The sequence below is a fragment of the Pseudophryne corroboree genome, chromosome 6 (genome assembly GCF_028390025.1).
Source record: "Pseudophryne corroboree isolate aPseCor3 chromosome 6, aPseCor3.hap2, whole genome shotgun sequence".
In the NCBI taxonomy this organism is placed as follows: domain Eukaryota; kingdom Metazoa; phylum Chordata; class Amphibia; order Anura; family Myobatrachidae; genus Pseudophryne; species Pseudophryne corroboree.
The window spans coordinates 294,729,955-294,744,456 of NC_086449.1; the positions used below are offsets into that span (position 1 = coordinate 294,729,955).

Consider the following 14,502-nt stretch of genomic DNA (forward strand, 5'->3'; position numbering starts at 1 on the left):
CCATCTTTCCCAGGACTCTTGTGCATTGATGCACAGACACTTTTCCTGGTTTTAGGAGGTTCCTGACAAGTTCGGATAACTCCTTGGCTTTCTCCTCCGGAAGAAACACCTTTTTCTGAACCGTGTCCAGAATCATTCCCAGGAACAGCAGACGTGTTGTCGGGGTCAACTGAGATTTTGGAAAATTCAGAATCCACCCGTGTTGTTGCAGCACTACTTGGGTTAGTGCTACTCCGTCCTCCAGCTGTTCTCTGGACCTTGCCCTTATCAGGAGATCGTCCAAGTAAGGGATAATTAATACGCCTCTTCTTCGCAGAAGAATCATCATTTCGGCCATTACCTTGGTAAAGACCCGAGGTGCCGTGGACAATCCAAACGGCAGTGTCTGAAACTGATAATGACAGTTTTGCACCACGAACCTGAGGTACCCTTGATGTGAAGGGCAAATTGGGACATGCAGGTAAGCATCTTTTATGTCCAGGGACACCATAAAGTCCCCTTCTTCCAGATTCGCTATCACTGCTCTGAGTGATTCCATCTTGAACTTGAATTTTTGTATGTACAGGTTCAAAGATTTCAGATTTAGAATAGGTCTTACCGAGCCGTCCGGCTTCGGTACCACAAATAGCGTGGAGTAATACCCCTTTCCCTGTTGTAGGAGGGGTACCTTGACTATCACCTGCTGAGAAAACAGCTTGTGAATGGCTTCCAATACCGTCGCCCTGTCTGAGGGAGACGTTGGCAAAGCAGACTTTAGGAACCGGCGAGGGGGAGACTTCTCGAATTCCAACCTGTAACCCTGAGATACTACCTGCAGGATCCAGGGGTCCACCTGTGAGCAAGCCCACTGCGCGCTGAAATTCTTGAGTCGACCCCCCACCGTTCCTGAGTCCGCTTGTAAAGCCCCAGCGTCATGCTGAGGGCTTTGCAGAACCCGCGGAGGGCTTCTGTTCCTGGGAAGGAGCTGCTTGCTGCCCTCTCTTACCCTTTCCTCTGCCTCGGGGCAGATATGACTGTCCTTTTGCCCGCTTGTTCTTATAGGACCGAAAGGACTGCGGCTGAAAAGACGGTGTCTTTTTCTGTTGGGAGGGGGTCTGAGGTAAAAAGGTGGATTTCCCGGCAGTTGCCGTGGCCACCAAATCCGATAGACCGACGCCAAATAATTCCTCCCCTTTATACGGCAATACTTCCATATGCCGTTTGGAATCCGCATCACCTGACCACTGTCGTGTCCATAAACTTCTTCTGGCAGATATGGACATCGCACTTACTCTCGATGCCAGAGTGCAAATATCCCTCTGAGCATCTCGCATATAAAGAAAAGCATCCTTTAATTGCTCTAAAGTCTGTAAAATACTGTCCCTATCCAGGGTATCAATATTTTCAGTCAGGGAATCCGACCAGACCACCCCAGCACTGCACATCCAGGCTGAGGCGATGGCTGGTCGCAGTATAACACCAGTATGTGTGTATATACTTTTTAGGGTAGTTTCCAGCCTCCTATCAGCTGGATCCTTGAGGGCGGCCGTATCAGGAGACGGTAACGCCACTTGTTTTGATAAGCGTGTGAGCGCCTTATCCACCTTAGGGGGTGTTTCCCAGCGCGCCCTAACCTCTGGCGGGAAAGGGTATAATGCCAATAACTTTTTTGAAATTAGCACTTTTCTATCTGGGTTAACCCACGCTTCATCACATACATCATTCAATTCCTCTGATTCAGGAAAAACTACAGGTAGTTTTTTTACCCCCCACATAATACCCCTTTTTGTGGTACTTGTAGTATCAGAGATATGCAAAGCCTCCTTCATTGCCGTGATCATATAACGTGTGGCCCTACTGGAAAATACGTTTGTTTCTTCACCGTCGACACTAGATTCAGTGTCCGTGTCTGGGTCTGTGTCGACCGACTGAGGTAAAGGGCGTTTTACAGCCCCTGACGGTGTCTGAGACGCCTGGGCAGGTACTAACTGGTTTGCAGGCCGTCTCATGTCGTCAACTGATTTTTGTAATGTGCTGACATTATCACGTAATTCCATAAACAAAGCCATCCATTCCGGTGTCGACTCCCTGGGGGGTGACATCACCATTACCGGCAATTGCTCTGCCTCCACACCAACATCGTCCTCATACATGTCGACACACACGTACCGACACACAGCAGACACACGGGGAATGCTCTATTGAAGACAGGACCCCACTAGCCCTTTGGGGAGACAGAGGGAGAGTTTGCCAGCACACACCCAAGCGCTATAATATATATGGGAACAACCCTATATAAGTGTTGTATCCTTATAGCAGCTTAAATATAGTAATATCGCCAAAAAAAGTGCCCTCCCTCTCTGTTTTACCCTGTTTCTGTAGTGCAGTGCAGGGGAGAGTCCTGGGAGCCTTCCTCACAGCGGAGCTGAGCAGGAAAATGGCGCTGTGTGCTGAGGAGAATAAGCCCCGCCCCCTATTTCGGCGGGCTCTTCTCCGGAGTTTGTGAGATCTGGCAGGGGTTAAATACATCCATATAGCCTCAAGGGCTATATGTGATGTATTTTTAGCCATAAAAAGGTATTATACATTGCTGCCCAGGGCGCCCCCCCAGCGCCCTGAACCCTCCGTGACCGCTGTGTGAAGTGTGCTGACAGCAATGACGCACAGCTGCAGTGCTGTGCGCTACCTCAGGAAGACTGAAAAGTCTTCTGCCGCCTGCTTCTGGACCTCTTCCATCTTCGGCATCTGCAAGGGGGGTCGGCGGCGCGGCTCCGGGACCGGACTCCATGGCTGGGCCTGTGTTCGATCCCTCTGGAGCTAATGGTGTCCAGTAGCCTAAGGAGCCAATCCATCCTGCACGCAGGTGAGTTGACTTCTCTCCCCTAAGTCCCTCGATGCAGTGAGCCTGTTGCCAGCAGGACTCACTGAAAATAAAAAACCTAAAAACTTTTTCTAAGCAGCTCTTTAGGAGAGCCACCTAGATTGCACCCTGCTCGGACGGGCACAAAAACCTAACTAAGGCTTGGAGGAGGGTCATAGGGGGAGGAGCCAGTGCACACCACCTGATCCTAAAGCTTTATTTTTGTGCCCTGTCTCCTGCGGAGCCGCTAATCCCCATGGTCCTGACGGAGTCCCCAGCATCCACTAGGACGTTAGAGAAAAGAAAAAATAAGAATTTACTCACCGGTAATTCTATTTCTCGTAGTCCGTAGTGGATGCTGGGGACTCCGTCAGGACCATGGGGAATAGCGGCTCCGCAGGAGACAGGGCACAAAATTTAAAAGTTTGACCACTAGGTGGTGTGTACTGGCTCCTCCCACTATGACCCTCCTCCAAGCCTCAGTTAGGATACTGTGCCCGGACGAGCGTACACAATAAGGAAGGATTTTGAATCCCGGGTAAGACTCATACCAGCCACACCAATCACACCGTACAACTTGTGATCTGAATCCAGTTAACAGTATGATAACGTAGGAGCCTCTGAAAAGATGGCTCACAACAATAAACAACCCGATTTTTTTGTAACAATAACTATGTACAAGTATTGCAGACAATCCGCACTTGGGATGGGCGCCCAGCATCCACTACGGACTACGAGAAATAGAATTACCGGTGAGTAAATTCTTATTTTCTCTGACGTCCTAGTGGATGCTGGGGACTCCGTCAGGACCATGGGGATTATACCAAAGCTCCCAAACGGGCGGGAGAGTGCGGATGACTCTGCAGCACCGAATGAGAGAACTCCAGGTCCTCCTTAGCCAGGGTATCAAATTTGTAGAATTTTACAAACGTGTTCTCCCCTGACCACGTAGCTGCTCGGCAGAGTTGTAATGCCGAGACCCCTCGGGCAGCCGCCCAAGATGAGCCCACCTTCCTTGTGGAGTGGGCATTGATTGAAATATATATTATCAATGCTCTGACAACGTCCAGCAACCTGGAATCCTCCAAATCGCTAGTAGCCGCAGGCACCACAATAGGCTGGTTCAGGTGAAACGCTGATACCACCTTAGGCAGAAAATGAGGACGCGTCCTCAATTCTGCCCTGTCCGAATGGAAAATCAGATATGGGCTTTTATACGATAAAGCCGCCAATTCCGACACTCTCCTGGCTGAAGCCAGGGCCAGTAGCATGGTTACTTTCCATGTAAGATATTTCAAATCTACCGATTTGAGTGGCTCAAACCAATGGGATTTGAGAAAATCCAAAACTACATTGAGATCCCACGGTGCCACTGGGGGCACAACCGGGGGCTGTATATGTAGTACTCCTTTTACAAAAGTCTGGACTTCAGGAACTGAAGCCAATTCTTTCTGGAAGAAAATCGACAGGGCCGAAATTTGAACCTTAATGGACCCTAATTTGAGGCCCATAGATAATCCTGTTTGCAGGAAATGTAGGAATCGACCCAGTTGAAATTCCTCTGTCGGGCCTTCCTGGCCTCACACCATGCAACATATTTTCTCCAAATGCGGTGATAATGTTGTGCAGTCACCTCCTTCCTGGCTTTGACCAGGGTAGGGATGACCTCTTCCGGAATGCCTTTTTCCCTTAGGATCCGGCGTTCAACCGCCATGCCGTCAAACGCAGCCGCGGTAAGTCTTGGAATAGACACGGTCCCTGCTGAAGCAGATCCCTTCTTAGAGGTAGAGGCCACGGATCTTCCGTGAGCATCTCCTGAAGTTCCGGGTACCAAGTCCTTCTTGGCCAGTCCGGAGCCACTAGTATCGTTCTTACTCCCCTTTGCCGTATAATTCTCAGTACCTTGGGTATGAGAGGCAGAGGAGGGAACACATACACTGACTGGTACACCCATGGTGTTACCAGAGCGTCCACAGCTATTGCCTGAGGGTCTCTTGACCTGGCGCAATACCTGTCCAGTTTTTTGTTGAGGCGGGACGCCATCATGTCCACCATTGGTCTTTCCCAATGGACTACAATCATGTGGAAGACTTCTGGATGAAGTCCCCACTCTCCCGGGTGAAGATCGTGTCTGCTGAGGAAGTCTGCTTCCCAGTTGTCCACTCCCGGGATGAACACTGCTAACAGTGCTATCACATGATTTTCCGCCCAGCGAAGAATCCTTGCAGCTTCTGCCATTGCCCTCCTGCTTCTTGTGCCGCCCTGTCTGTTTACGTGGGCGACTGCCGTGATGTTGTCCGACTGGATCAACACCGGCTGACCCTGAAGCAGAGGTTTTGCTAGGCTTAGAGCCTTGTAGATTGCTCTTAGTTCCAGTATTGATGCACAGACACTGTCCCTGGTTTTAGGAGGTTCCTGACGAGTTCGGATAACTCCCTGGCTTTCTCCTCCGGAAGAAATACCTTTTTCTGAACAGTGTCCAGAATCATCCCTAGGAACAGCAGACGTGTCGTCGGGATCAGTTGGGATTTTGGAAAATTCAGAATCCACCCGTGCTGTTGGAGCACTACTTGAGTTAGTGCTACTCCGACCTCCAGCTGTTCTCTGGATCTTGCCCTTATCAGGAGATCGTCCAAGTAAGGGATAATTAATACGCCTTCTCTTCGAAGGAGGATCATCATTTCGGCCATTACCTTGGTAAAGACCCTGGGTGCCGTGGACAATCCAAACGGCAGCGTCTGAAACTGATAATGACAGTTTTGTACCACGAACCTGAGGTACCCTTGGTGTGAAGGGCAAATTGGGACATGAAGGTAAGCATCCTTGATGTCCAAGGACACCATAAAATCCCCTTCTTCCAGATTCGCTATCACTGCTCTGAGTGACTCCATCTTGAACTTGAATTTTTGTATGTACAGGTTCAGAGATTTCAGATTTAGAATAGGTCTTACCGAGCCGTCCGGCTTCGGTACCACAAATAGCGTGGAGTAATACCCCTTTCCCTGTTGTAGAAGGGGTACCTTGATTATCACCTGCTGAGAATACAGCTTGTGAATGGCTTCCAATACCGTCGCCCTGTCTGAGGGAGACGTTGGCAAAGCAGATTTTAGGAACCGGCGAGGGGGAGACTTCTCGAATTCCAACCTGTAACCCTGAGATACTACCTGCAGGATCCAGGGGTCCACCTGCGAGTGAGCCCACTGTGCGCTGAAATTCTTGAGGCGACCCCCCACCGCCCCTGAGTCCGCTTGTAAGGTCCCAGCGTCATGCTGAGGCCTTTGCAGAAGCCGGGGAGGACTTCTGCTCCTGGGAAGGGGCTGCTTGCTGCAGTCTCTTACCCTTTCCTTTGCCTCGGGGCAAATATGAATGTCCTTTTGCTCGCTTGTTCTTATAGGAACGAAAGGACTGCGGCTGAAAAGACTGCGTCTTTTTCTGCTGGGAGGGGACTTGAGGTAAAAAGGTGGACTTCCCGGCTGTTGCCGTGGCTACCAAATCCGATAGACCGACCCCAAATAATTCCTCCCCTTTATACGGCAATACTTCCATATGCCGTTTGGAATCCGCATCGCCTGACCACTGTCGTGTCCATAGACTTCTTCTGGCAGATATGGACATCGCACTTACTCTTGATGCCAGAGTGCAGATATCCCTCTGTGCATCTCGCATATAAAGGAATGCATCCTTTAATTGCTCTATAGTCAATAAAATACTGTCCCTATCCAGGGTATCAATATTTTCAGTCAGGGAATCCGACCAGACCACCCCAGCACTGCACATCCAGGCTGAGGCGATGGCTGGTCGCAGTATAACACCAGTATGTGTGTATATACTTTTTAGAGTATTTTCCAGCCTCCTATCAGCTGGATCCTTGAGGGCGGCCGTATCAGAAGACGGTAACGCCACTTGTTTGGATAAACGTGTGAGCGCCTTGTCCACCCTAGGGGGTGTTTCCCAGCGCGCCCTAACCTCTGGCGGGAAAGGGTATAACGCCAATAACTTCTTTGAAATTAGCAGTTTTTTATCAGGGGTAACCCACGCTTCATCACACACGTCATTCAATTCCTCTGATTCAGGAAAAAATAAGAATTTACTTACCGATAATTCTATTTCTCGGAGTCCGTAGTGGATGCTGGGGTTCCTGAAAGGACCATGGGGAATAGCGGCTCCGCAGGAGACAGGGCACAAAAAGTAAAGCTTTTCCAGATCAGGTGGTGTGCACTGGCTCCTCCCCCCATGACCCTCCTCCAGACTCCAGTTAGGTACTGTGCCCGGACGAGCGTACACAATAAGGGAGGATTTTGAATCCCGGGTAAGACTCATACCAGCCACACCAATCACACCGTACAACTTGTGATCTAAACCCAGTTAACAGTATGATAACAGAGGAGCCTCTGAAAGATGGCTCCCTAAACAATAACCCGAATTAGTTAACAATAACTATGTACAAGTATTGCAGATAATCCGCACTTGGGATGGGCGCCCAGCATCCACTACGGACTCCGAGAAATAGAATTATCGGTAAGTAAATTCTTATTTTCTCTATCGTCCTAGTGGATGCTGGGGTTCCTGAAAGGACCATGGGGATTATACCAAAGCTCCCAAACGGGCGGGAGAGTGCGGATGACTCTGCAGCACCGAATGAGAGAACTCCAGGTCCTCTTTTGCCAGGGTATCAAATTTGTAGAATTTTACAAACGTGTTCTCCCCTGACCACGTAGCTGCTCGGCAGAGTTGTAATGCCGAGACCCCTCGGGCAGCCGCCCAAGATGAGCCCACCTTCCTTGTGGAATGGGCCTTAACAGATTTAGGCTGTGGCAGGCCTGCCACAGAATGTGCAAGTTGAATTGTGTTACAAATCCAACGAGCAATCGACTGCTTAGAAGCAGGCGCACCCAACTTGTTGGGTGCATACAGTATAAACAGCGAGTCAGATTTTCTGACTCCAGCCGTCCTTGAAATGTATATTTTTAAAGCTCTGATAACGTCCAACAACTTGGAGTCCTCCAAGTCGCTTGTAGCCGCAGGCACTACAATAGGCTGGTTCAGGTGAAACGCTGATACCACCTTAGGGAGAAAATGCGGACGCGTCCGCAGCTCTGCCCTATCCGAATGGAAAATTAAATAAGGGCTTTTATAAGATAAAGCCGCCAGTTCAGATACTCTCCTGGCGGAAGCCAGGGCCAGTAACATAGTCACTTTCCATGTGAGATATTTCAAATCCACATTTTTTAGTGGTTCAAACCAATGGGATTTGAGGAAATCTAAAACTACATTTAGATCCCACGGTGCCACCGGAGGCACCACAGGAGGCTGTATATGCAGTACTCCTTTGACAAAAGTCTGGACCTCAGGGACTGAGGCCAATTCTTTTTGGAAGAATATTGACAGGGCCGAAATTTGAACCTTAATAGATCCCAATTTGAGACCCATAGACAATCCTGATTGCAGGAAATGTAGGAAACGACCCAGTTGAAATTCCTCCGTCGGAGCACTCCGATCCTCGCACCACGCAACATATTTCCGCCAAATGCGGTGATAATGCTTCGCGGTGACTTCCTTTCTTGCCTTAATCAAGGTAGGAATGACTTCTTCTGGAATGCCTTTTCCTTTTAGGATCTGGCGTTCAACCGCCATGCCGTCAAACGCAGCCGCGGTAAGTCTTGAAAGAGGCAGGGACCCTGTTGAAGCAGGTCCCTTCTCAGAGGTAGAGGCCACGGATCATCCGTGACCATCTCTTGAAGTTCCGGGTACCAAGACCTTCTTGGCCAATCCGGAGCCACTAGTATCGTTCTTACTCCGCTTTGCCGTATGATTCTCAATACCTTTGGTATGAGAGGCAGAGGAGGAAACACATACACCGACTGGTACACCCAAGGTGTTACCAGCGCGTCCACAGCTATTGCCTGCGGATCTCTTGACCTGGCGCAATACCTGTCCAGTTTTTTGTTGAGGCGAGACGCCATCATGTCCACCATTGGTCTTTCCCAACGGTTTATTAGCATGTGGAAAACTTCTGGATGAAGTCCCCACTCTCCCGGGTGAAGATCGTGTCTGCTGAGGAAGTCTGCTTCCCAGTTGTCCACGCCCGGGATGAACACTGCTGACAGTGCTATCACGTGATTCTCCGCCCAGCGAAGGATCCTGGCAGCTTCTGCCATTGCACTCCTGCTTCTTGTGCCGCCCTGTCTGTTTACATGGGCGACTGCCGTGATGTTGTCCGACTGGATCAACACCGGTCTTCCTTGAAGCAGAGGTTCCGCCTGGCTTAGAGCATTGTAGATTGCTCTTAGTTCCAGAATGTTTATGTGAAGAGACTTTTCCAGGCTCGACCACACTCCCTGGAAGTTTCTTCCTTGTGTGACTGCTCCCCAGCCTCTCAGGCTGGCGTCCGTGGTCACCAGGATCCAATCCTGTATGCCGAATCTGCGGCCCTCCAATAGATGAGCCCTCTGCAACCACCACAGAAGAGATACCCTTGTCCTTGGAGACAGGGTTATCCGCAGGTGCATCTGAAGATGCGACCCTGACCATTTGTCCAACAGATCCCTTTGGAAAATTCTTGCATGGAATCTGCCGAATGGAATTGCTTCGTAAGAAGCCACCATTTTTCCCAGGACTCTTGTGCATTGATGCACAGACACCTTTCCTGGTTTTAGGAGGTTCCTGACCAGGTCGGATAACTCCTTGGCTTTTTCCTCGGGAAGAAAAACCTTTTTCTGAACCGTGTCCAGAATCATCCCTAGGAACAGCAGACGAGTTGTCGGCATTAATTGGGATTTTGGAATATTCAGAATCCATCCGTGCTGCTGACAGTTTTGTACAACGAACCTGAGGTACCCCTGGTGTGAGGGGTAAATTGGAACGTGGAGATACGCATCCTTGATGTCCAAGGATACCATAAAGTCCCCTTCTTCCAGGTTCGCTATCACTGCTCTGAGTGACTCCATCTTGAACTTCTTCTTTATGTACAGGTTCAAGGACTTCAGATTTAGAATAGGCCTTACCGAGCCATCCGGCTTCGGTACCACAAATAGAGTGGAATAATACCCCTTCCCTTGTTGTAGAAGAGGTACCTTGACTATCACCTGCTGAGAGTACAGCTTGTGAATGGCTTCCAAAACCGTCTCCCTTTCGGAGGGGGACGTTGGTAAAGCAGACTTCAGGAAACGGCGAGGTGGATCTGTCTCTAATTCCAACCTGTACCCCTGAGATATTATCTGCAGGATCCAGGGATCTACCTGCGAGTGAGCCCACTGCGCGCTGTAATTTTTGAGACGACCGCCCACCGTCCCCGAGTCCGCTTGAGAAGCCCCAGCGTCATGCTGAGGCTTTTGTAGAAGCCGGTGAGGGCTTCTGTTCCTGGGAAGGAGCTGCCTGTTGCTGTCTCTTCCCTCGACCTCTGCCTCGTGGCAGATATGAATAGCCCTTTGCTCTCTTATTTTTAAAGGAACGAAAGGGCTGCGGTTGAAAAGTCGGTGCCTTTTTCTGTTGGGGAGTGACTTGAGGTAGAAAGGTGGATTTCCCGGCTGTAGCCGTGGCCACCAAATCTGATAGACCGACTCCAAATAACTCCTCCCCTTTATACGGCAAAACTTCCATATGCCGTTTTGAATCCGCATCGCCTGTCCACTGTCGCGTCCATAAAGCTCTTCTGGCCGAAATGGACATAGCACTTACCCGTGATGCCAGTGTGCAGATATCCCTCTGTGCATCACGCATATAAAGAAATGCATCCTTTATTTGTTCTAACGACAGTAAAATATTGTCCCTGTCCAGGGTATCAATATTTTCAATCAGGGACTCTGACCAAACTACCCCAGCACTGCACATCCAGGCAGTCGCTATAGCTGGTCGTAGTATAACACCTGCATGTGTGTATATACTTTTTTGGATATTTTCCATCCTCCTATCTGATGGATCTTTAAGTGCGGCCGTCTCAGGAGAGGGTAACGCCACTTGTTTAGATAAGCGTGTTAGCGCCTTGTCCACCCTAGGAGGTGTTTCCCAGCGCTCCCTAACCTCTGGCGGGAAAGGGTATAATGCCAATAATTTCTTTGAAATTATCAGCTTTTTATCAGGGGCAACCCACGCTTCATCACACACGTCATTTAATTCTTCTGATTCAGGAAAAACTATAGGTAGTTTTTTCACACCCCACATAATACCCTGTTTAGTGGTACCTGTAGTATCAGCTAAATGTAACGCCTCCTTCATTGCCAAAATCATATAACGTGTGGCCCTACTGGAAAATACGGTTGATTCGTCACCGTCACCACTGGAATCAGTGCCTGTGTCTGGGTCTGTGTCGACCGACTGAGGCAAAGGGCGTTTCACAGCCCCTGACGGTGTTTGAGGCGCCTGGACAGGCACTAATTGATTGTCCGGCCGCCTCATGTCGTCAAACGACTGCTTAAGCGAGTTGACGCTATCCCGTAATTCCACAAATAAAGGCATCCATTCTGGTGTCGACCCCCTAGGAGGTGACATCCCCATATTTGGCAATTGCTCCGCCTCCACACCAATATCGTCCTCATACATGTCGACACACACGTACCGACACACAGCAGACACACAGGGAATGCTCTACACGAAGACAGGACCCACTAGCCCTTTGGGGAGACAGAGGGAGAGTCTGCCAGCACACACCAAAAAAGCGCTATATATGACAGGGATAGCCTTATAATAAGTGCTCCCTTATAGCTGCTTTATATATATCAAAATATTGCCATTAAATTTGCCCCCCCTCTCTGTTTTACCCTGTTTCTGTAGTGCAGTGCAGGGGAGAGACCTGGGAGCCGTCCTGACCAGCGGAGCTGTGAGAGGAAATGGCGCCGTGTGCTGAGGAGATAGGCCCCGCCCCTTTTCCGGCGGGCTCGTCTCCCGCTATTTTGTGAATCCAGGCAGGGGTTAAATATCTCCATATAGCCTCTGGGGGCTATATGTGAGGTATTTTTAGCCTTTTAATAGGTTTTCATTTGCCTCCCAGGGCGCCCCCCCCCAGCGCCCTGCACCCTCAGTGACTGCGTGTGAAGTGTGCTGAGAGGAAAATGGCGCACAGCTGCAGTGCTGTGCGCTACCTTTAGAAGACTGCAGGAGTCTTCAGCCGCCGATTCTGGACCTCTTCTTACTTCAGCATCTGCAAGGGGGCCGGCGGCGCGGCTCCGGTGACCATCCAGGCTGTACCTGTGATCGTCCCTCTGGAGCTGATGTCCAGTAGCCAAGAAGCCAATCCATCCTGCACGCAGGTGAGTTCACTTCTTCTCCCCTCTGTCCCTCGTTGCAGTGATCCTGTTGCCAGCAGGAATCACTGTAAAATAAAAAACCTAAGCTAAACTTTCTCTAAGCAGCTCTTTATGAGAGCCACCTAGAATTGCACCCTTCTCGGCCGGGCACAAAAATCTAACTGGAGTCTGGAGGAGGGTCATGGGGGGAGGAGCCAGTGCACACCACCTGATCTGGAAAAGCTTTACTTTTTGTGCCCTGTCTCCTGCGGAGCCGCTATTCCCCATGGTCCTTTCAGGAACCCCAGCATCCACTAGGACGATAGAGAAACTACAGGTAGTTTTTTCAGACCCCACATAATACCCCTTTTTGTGGTACTTGCAGTATCAGAGATATGCAAAGCCTCCTTCATTGCCGTGATCATATAACGTGTGGCCCTACTGGAAAATACGTTCGTTTCTTCACCGTCGACACTAGATTCGGTGTCCGTGTCTGGGCTGTGTCGACCGACTGAGGCAAAGGGCGTTTTACAGCCCCTGACGGTGTTTGAGACGCCTGTACAGGTACTAACTGGTTTGCCGGTCGTCTCATGTCGTCAACCGACTTTTGCAGCGTGCTGACATTATCACGTAATTCCATAAACAAAGCCATCCATTCCGGTGTCGACTCCCTAGGGGGTGACATCACCATTACCGGCAATTGCTCCGCCTCCACACCAACATCGTCCTCATACATGTCGACACACACGTACCGACACACAGCAGACACACAGGGAATGCTCTGATAGAAGACAGGACCCCACTAGCCCTTTGGGGAGACAGAGGGAGAGTTTGCCAGCACACACCAAAGCGCTATAATTATATAGGAACAACCTTATATAAGTGTTGTTTCCTTATAGCTGCTTAAATATATATAATATCGCCAAAAAATGCCCCCCCTCTCTGTTTTTTACCCTGTTTCTGTAGTGCAGTGCAGGGGAGAGCCTGGGAGCCTTCCTAGCAGCGGAGCTGTGTAGGAAAATGGCGCTGTGTGCTGAGGAGATAGGCCCCGCCCCCTATTCCGGCGGGCTCTTCTCCCGGTTTTTCTGAGACCTGGCAGGGGTGAAATACATCCATATAGCCTCATGGACTATATGTGATGTATTCTTTTTAGCCAGAAAGGTATTAACATTGCTGCCCAGGGCGCCCCCCCCAGCGCCCTGCACCCTCAGTGACCGCCGGTGTGAAGTGTGCCTGAGCGCAATGGCGCACAGCTGCAGTGCTGTGCGCTACCTCATGAAGACTGAAAAGCCTTCAGCCGCCGGTTTCTGGACCTCTTCTTACTTCGGCATCTGCAAGGGGGTCGGCGGCGCGGCTCCGGTGACCCATCCAGGCTGTACCTGTGATCGTCCCTCTGGAGCTAATGGTGTCCAGTAGCCTAAGAAGCAAATCCATCCTGCACGCAGGTGAGTTCACTTCTTCTCCCCTAGGTCCCTCGTTGCAGTGAGCCTGTTGCCAGCAGGACTCACTGAAAATAATAAAACTATCAAAACTTTTACTCTAAGCAGCTCTTTATGAGAGCCACCTAGATTGCACCCTGCTCGGACGGGCACAAAAACCTAACTGAGGCTTGGAGGAGGGTCATAGGGGGAGGAGCCAGTACACACCACCTAGTGGTCAAACTTTTAAATTTTGTGCCCTGTCTCCTGCGGAGCCGCTATTCCCCATGGTCCTGACGGAGTCCCCAGCATCCACTAGGACGTCAGAGAAAAGCAAATATACTTTACAAGCATATAATCAGCACATTTGCTCAGATTTGGCATTAAGCGACATCTAATACTTACACTTGAATCATTTAACACAGGCTACCACTTAGAGGGAGTGCGGATTACGCTGGCAAAACTGGTCCTGGATGATTTGGGGCCCTAGGCATAATTTTTGCTGTAACCCACTTATTTTTAGTCAATTCTATTTCCAAGTATTGCGCTGCTACGGCTGGTGCCTCACAGGAGCAATGGTGAACTAGACTTTAGCCAATATGGCCTAGGGCAAGCTCTGTGCGCTGGCACAAAATATAATGTGAATTGCCACACATTACGATAAGGCCTTACCTTATGACGTAGAATTACAAGTAAATCTAGGTTACAGTATATAACTTGGAAACAAATTATGTAAAATCATGTAAAATCATGAAATACCAACACTTAAATACAAGTGGCCTTGACTTTTTGCCATTTAATTAGAAATCGTTGTCAAGTTAACACAGGTCTGAATAGCAGTTAACACGGATTTTAGTTCACAGCTCCTGATTAGGTGAAAAGTAGGGGAAATATTGTAATATTGTAAATATGATAGGGCTCTGTGCAGTACACATGGAACTGTGATGAATAATGTATATAGGAGGTTTTTAAATAGGAAAATATGGGCAAAAAAGAAATGTCTCTTAACGTGTTGGTTTTCTCT

General features: G+C 49.5%; 1 protein-coding gene across 6 annotated transcripts in view; it reads right to left on the bottom strand.

The window, feature by feature from the left end:
• Positions 1-14,502, bottom strand: part of ZNF280D (zinc finger protein 280D) — a 629,515-nt gene that overhangs the window by 524,659 nt on the left and 90,354 nt on the right. The window lies entirely within an intron of this gene.